This window comes from Hylobates moloch, unplaced genomic scaffold, assembly GCF_009828535.3.
Source record: "Hylobates moloch isolate HMO894 unplaced genomic scaffold, HMol_V3 SCAFFOLD_16, whole genome shotgun sequence".
Taxonomy (NCBI): domain Eukaryota; kingdom Metazoa; phylum Chordata; class Mammalia; order Primates; family Hylobatidae; genus Hylobates; species Hylobates moloch.
Genome location: NW_026652291.1, coordinates 60,262,844 through 60,269,995, shown reverse-complemented (window position 1 = coordinate 60,269,995; position 7,152 = coordinate 60,262,844).

Genomic DNA, 7,152 nt, shown 5'->3' with positions numbered 1-7,152 from the left:
TACTTTTCAGAACAGTTTGAATAGGATTGGTAGTAGTTCTTTAAATGTTTGGTAGAATTCAGCAATGAAGCCATCGGGTCTCGGGCTTTTCTTTATTGGGAGACTTTTTATTGTGACTTCTTTCTTGTTACTTGTTATTTTTCTGTTTAGGTTTTGGTTTTCTTCATAGTTCAATCTTGGTAGGTTGTATATGTCTAAAAATGTATCCATTTCTTCTAGATTTTCCAATTTATTGACATATAGTTGTTCATAGTAGCCATTAATAACCCTTTGAATTCCTGTGGTATCAGTTATATCTCCTTTTTCTTCTCTGATTTTATTTATTTGGGTCTTCTCTTTTTTTTCTTATTCAGTCTGGCTAAATGTTTATCAATTTTGTTCATCTTTTCAAAAGAAGTTTTTTTTGTTTCATTGACCTGTTGTATTGTTTTCTTCATGTCAAATTCATTTAGTTCTGCTCTGATCCATATTTTTGCTTTTTTTCTCCTAATTTTGGGTTTGGTTTGCTCTTGCTTTTCTAATTCTTTAAGATAATCATTAGGTTATTTGTTTGAAGTTTTTCTTCCTTTTTGATGTAGTCACTTACAGCTATACATTTCCCTCTTAATACTGCTTTCACTATATCCCATAGGTTTTGGTATGTTGTGTTTCCATTATCACTTGTTTCAAGACACTTTTCAGTTTCCTTCTTAATATCTTCATTGGCCCACTGTTCATTCAGAAGCATACTGTTTAATTTCCATGTGTTCGTATACTTTCCAAAATTCCTCCTGTTATTGATTTTTAGTTTTATTCCATTGTGGTCAGGGAAGATGCCTGATATTATTTCAGTTTTTTTTAAGTTTTCAGATTTGTCTGGTGACCTAACATATCATCTATCCTTAAGAATTATCCATGTGCTAAAAAGAAGAATGTGTATTCTACAGCTGTTGGATGAAATGTTCTGTAAATGTTTATTAGGTTCATTTGTTCCGTATTACAAATTGAGTCTGATGTTTGTTGATTTCTTACCTGGGAGATCTGTCCAATGCTGAAAATGGAGTGTTGATATGTCCAGCTATTACCGTATTGGAGTCTGTCTCTCTCTTTAGCTCTAATAATATTTGCTTTATATATCTGAGCACTCCAGCATTGGGTGCATATATACTTACAATTGTTATACTCTCGTGCTGAATTGACCCCCTTATCATTATAGAATGACCTTCTTTGTCTCTTCTTACAGTTTTTGTCTTGAAATCTGTTTTGTCTTTTGTAAGTATAGCTATTCTTGCTCTTTTTTTACATATCTTTTTACATCCCTTTATCTATGTGTATCTTTATAAATGAAGCGTGTTTCTTTTTTTTTCTTTTTTTTTTTTTCCTATTTTTAGTAGAGACGGGGTTTCACCATGCTGGCCAGGCTGGTCTCAAACTCCTGACCTCAAGTGATCCGCCCACCTCAGCCTCCCAAAGTGCTGGGATTACAGGCGTGAGCCACTACGCCTGGCCTGAAGTGTATTTCTTGTAGGTGACAGATCAATGTGTCTTGTTTTTTCATCCATTCAGCCACTTTTGATTGGAGAGTTTAGTCCATTTACATTCGACGTTATTATTGATAAATAGCAGCTTACTCCTACCATTTTATTTGTTTTCTGGTTGTTTTGTAGTCTTCTCTTCCTTTTTTCCTTCCTTCCTCTCTTCCTTTTAGTGAAGGTGATTTTCTCTGGTGGTATGCTTTAATTTCTTGCTTTTATTTTTTGTGTATTTGTTTTTTGTTTTGTTTTGTTTTGTTTTTGACGGAATCTCGCTCTGTCGCCCAGGCTGGGGTGCAGTGGCACAATCTCGGCTCACTGCAAGTTCCGTCTCCCGGGTTCACGCCATTCTCCTGCCTCAGCCTCCCCAGTAGCTGGGACTACAGGCGCCCGCCACCACGCCCAGCTAATTTTCTGTATTTTTAGTAGAGATGGGGTTTCACCGTGTTAGCCAGGATGGTTTCGATCTCCTGACCTCGCGATCCGCCCACCTCGGCATCCCAAAGTGCTGGGATTACAGGTGTGAGCCACCGAGCCTGGTTGTTTGGTTTTTTAAGGCAGAGTCTCACTATGTTGCCCAGGCTGGAGTGCAGTGGTGCGATCTCGGCTCACAACAACCTCCATCTCCTGGGTTCCAATAATTCTTGTGTCTCAGCCTCCCAAGTAGCTGGAACTACAGGTGTGCACCACCAGACCCAGCTAACTTTTGTATTTTTAGTAAAGATGGGGTTTTGCCATGTTAGCCAGGCTGGTCTTGAACTCTGGGCCTCAAGCAATCCACCCACCTCGACCTCCCAAAGTGCTGAGATTACAGGCATAAGCCACCATGCCTGGCCTTGTATGGTTTTTGTTTTTGTTTTTGTTTTTCCCGAGACAGAGTTTTGCTCTTGTTGCCCAGGCTGGAGTACAATGGTGCCGGGCTCACTGCAACCTCTGCCTCCCAGGTTCAAGGGATACTCCTGCCTCAGCCTCTGGAGTAGCTGGGATTACAGGCATGTGCCACCATGTCTGGCTAATTTTTGTATTTTTGGTAGAGATGGAGTTTCACCATGTTGGCTAGGCTGGTCTCGAACTCCTGACCTCAAGTGATCCGCCTGCCTCGGCTTCCCAAAATGCTGGGATTACAGGCGTGAGGCACCATGCCCAGCCTCTTGTTGTGTGTTTTTTTTGATTTGAGGTTATCATGAAGCTTGCAAATATTATCTTAGAACCCATTATTTTAAACTGATGACAACACTGATTGCATATACAAACAAATACACTAAAAGAAAACCAATAAAGGCTGGGAGTGGTGGCTCATGTCTATAATCCCAGCACTTTGGGAGGCTGAGGCAGGCAGATCACCTGAGGTCAGCAGTTTGAGACCAGCCTGACCAACATGGTGAAACCCATACAAAACTTTGCTGGGCGTGGTGGTGCACGCCTGTCATTCCAGCTACTTGGGAGGCTAAGGCACAAGAATCACTTGAACCCGGGTGCAGAGGTTGCAGTGAGCCGAGATCGTGCCACTGCACTCCAGTCTGCACGACAGAGTGAGACTCTGTCTCAAAAAAAAATAAAAAATAAAAATAAGAAGAAGAAGGAGGAGGAGGAGGAGAGCGCTACACTTTAACTTCATTCCTTTGCTTTTAAACGTTTTGTTGTTTCTCTTTATGTTTTATTGCACTATGTCTTGAAGAGTTGTCGTTGTTATTTTTTATTAGCTCATCATTTAGTCTTTCTATTTAAGACAAGAGTAGAAATTACCATCATTGCAGTGTTATACTATTCTGTGGTTTTCTAGGTACTTACTATTACCAGTGAGTTTTGGACCTTGCGATGAGTTCTTCTTGCGCGTTAGCATCCTTTTCTTTCAGATTGAAGAACTCCCTTTAGCATTTCTTGTAGGACAGGTCTGGTGTTAATGAAATCCCTCAGCTTTTGTTTGTCTGGGAAGGCCTTTATTTCTCCTTCATGTTTGAAGGATATTTCACTGAATATACTATTCTAAGGTAAAAGTTTTTTCTTTCAGCATTTTAAATATGTCATGCCACTCTCTCTGGGCTTGTAAGTCTTCACTGAAAAGTCTGCTGCCAGATATATTGGTGCTCTATTGTATGTTATTTGTTTCTTTTCTCCTCGTACTTTTAGAATCCTTTTTTTTAAATCCTCGACCTTTGGGAGTTTGATTATTAAACGCCCTGAGGTACTCTTCTTTGGGTTAAATCTGTTTGGTGTTCTATAACTTTCCTGTACTTGAATGTTGATATCTTTCTCTAGGTTTAGGAAGTTCTCTGATATAATCCTTTGAATAAACTTTCTATCCCTAGCTCTCTTTCTCTACCTCCTCTTTAAGGCCACCTCCTCTTTAAGGCCAATAACTCAGATTTGCCCTTTTGAGGCTATTTTCTAGATCTTGTAGGTGTGCTTTATTGTTTTTTATTCTTTTTTCTTTTGTCTCCTCTGACTCTGTATTTTCTTTTGAGACAGTATCTCACTCCTGTCACCCAGGCTAGAGTACAGTGGTGTGATCACAGCTCACTGCAGCCTCAACTTCCCAGACTCACATGATTCCTTCTTCTCTGACTCTGTATTTTCAAATAGCCTGTCTTCAAACTCACTAATTCTTTCTTCTGCTTGATCAATTCTACTTTTAAGAGACTTTCTTCAGCATGTTAATTGCATTTTTCTTTTTGTTTATTTATTTATTTTTTGAGATAGAGTCTTGCTCTGTCACCCAGGCTATAGTGCAGAGGTGCAATCTTGGCTCACTGCAACCTCCGCCTCCCAGGTTCAAGCAATTCTCCTGTCTCAGCCTCCTGAGTAGCTGGGACTACAGGTGTGTGCCACCACGCCCAGCTAATCTTTTGTATTTTTAGTAGAGACGGGGTTTCACCGTCTTAGCCAGGATGGTCTCGATCTCCTGACCTCGTGATCTGCCCACCTCAGCCTCCCAAAGTGCTGGGATTACAGGCGTGAGCCACAGCGCCCGGCCTGCAGTTTTCAACTCCAGAATTTCTGCTTGATTCTTTTTAATTATTTCAATCTCTTTGTTAAATGTATCTAATAGAATTCTGAATTTCCTCTCTGTATTATCTTGAATTTTTTTTTGAGTTCCTTGAAACAGCTATTTTGAATTCTCTGCCTCAAAAGTCATATATCCCCGTTTCTCCAGTATTGATCCCTGGTGCCTTATTTAGTTCATTTGATAAGGTCATGTTTCCCTGGATGGTGTTGATGCTTGTAGATGTTCATCAGTGTCTGGGAACTGGTGAGTTAGTTAGTTATTATAGTCTTCATGGTCTGGGCTTGTTTGTGCCTGTCCTTCTTAGGAAGGCTTTCTAGGTATTCAAACAGACTTGGGCCCCAAGCCCTGTAATACTGTGATTTTTGCAGACTCATAGAAGTACCACCTTGGTGGTCTTGGATATGATCTGGAAGAATTCTATGGATTACCAAGCAGAGACTCTTATTCTTTTCCCTTACTTTCTCCCCCACCCCAAAATGGAATCTCTCTCTTTCCGTGCTCAGCCACATGGAGCTGTGGGTGTGGTGATGCAAGCACCCATGTGGCAACCACCACTGGGACTGCGCTGGGTCAGACATGAAGCCAGCACAGCACTAGTTCTTGGCCAAGGCCCTTCTCTTCAGGGTAGCGAGTTCCCTGGGACTCAGAGGTGTCCAGAGATGCTCTCTGGAAGCCAGGAATTGAAGTTAAAAATCTTAGCAGTTTACCTGATGTTCTAGTGCAGCTAAGCTGGCACTCACACCACATTATAAAGTTCTTCCTGCTCTTCCCTCCCTTTTCCATAGGCAGAGGAGCCCCCCCGATGTGGTCACCACTACCACCACTGGTCCACGGTGGTTCTGCCAGGCCACTGCTGATGTTCACTTAAAACCCAGGAGCTTCTCTGTCAGCTTGTGGTGAATTCTCCCAGGCCTAAGACTCACCCTTCAGGGCAGGGAGCTCCACTCTGGTCCATGGCAGGTTCAGAAATGCTGTCCAAGAGCCTAGGCCTGGACTCAGGGACCCCGGGAACCTTCTTGTTGCTTTACCCTTCTGTGCCTGTCCCCATTCTTAACATCTGTCAGTCACTGATCTGTTCTCCAGTTCTTTAATTTTATCATTTAAAATGTTGTATAAGTGGAATCACACAATATGTAACCTTCGAGATTGGTCTTTTTTTGTTTGTTTGTTTTTGAGACAGGGTCACATTCAGTCACCCAGACTAGGATGCAGTAGTGCAATCTGAGCTCACTGCAGCCTCTGTTCCCCAGGCTTGAGCAATCCTTCCACCTCAGCTTCCCAAGTGGCTGCGACCACAGATGCATGCCACCACATCCAACTAAGTTTTGGATTTTTGATAGAAATGGGGTTTCACCATGTTGCCCAAACTTGTCTTGAACTCCTGAGCTCAAGCAATCTGCCTACCTTGGCCTCCCGAAGTGCTGGGATTACAGGCATGAGCCACCACACCCAGCCAGATTGGCCTTATTTTTTTTTTTTACTTAGCATAATTTATTTGTTTGGAAATTGTGCTGGGTCATGTTTGTTTTTTAATCTGTTCTGTCGATGTCTATCTTTTGATTGATACAGTTAGACCATTTAAATTTAATGTACTTATTGATATGTTGGGGTTGGTATGCTATTTTATTATTTGTTTTCTGTATGTTCCTCTGTTTTTATTCCGTTTCACTTCTTTTTGCTTTTTTGTAGGTTACTTGAACATTGTTTAGAATTGCATTTTTATTTATTTATAATGTTTTGGAATGTATCATCTTGTATAGATTTTGTTTCGTTTTGTTTTGTTTTTGTTTTCGTTTTTGTTTTTTTGAAATGGAATCTCTCTCTGTCACCCAGACTGGAGTGCAGTGGCTCGATCTCGACTCACTGCAAGCTCCGCCTCCCGGGTTCACACCATTCTCCTGCCTCAGCCTCTGGAGTAGCTGGGACTACAGGTGCCCGCCACCACACCCAGCTAATTTTTTGTATTTTTAGTAGAGACGGGGTTTCACTGTGTTAGCCAGGAAGGTCTCGATCTCCTGACCTCGTGATCTGCCCGCCTTGGCCTCCCAAAGTGCTGGGATTACAGGCGTGAGCCATCACACCTGGCAAATGTTTTAATGGTTGCTCTAGAGATTACATTATACATGCATAAAATAACTTAGTCTAGTGGTGTCAATATAATTCAATATGAAATATAATTAGATAACTCATTAAGAATGGATAAGGACTAGGAGAAGGATAGTCAACATTTACCCATGTTTTTACTCTTTCTGTTGTTCTTTTTTCGCTAATTGTGTTCTATGTGTCTTTTGTTTATCATTTCCTTTCTGTTTGAAGAACTTCAAGCCATTCTTTTAGGGTACATCTGCTCATGACACCTTTTCTTAGTTTTCCTTCATCTGGGAATGTCTTGAGTTCATCTTATTCCTAAAGAATATTTTTGCTGGGTATAGAATTCTGGATTGACAGTTCCTTTCTTTCCGCACTTGAAGAATGTTGTGCAATTTTCTTTGGGCATTGATGATTTCTGTTTGTTTGTGTGTGTGTGTTTGTTTGTTTGTTTAAAGATAGAGAGTCTTGCTCTGTCACCCAGGCTAGAATGCTGTGACACAATCATGGCTCATTGTAAGCTCAAATTCCTGGGTTTAAGCATTG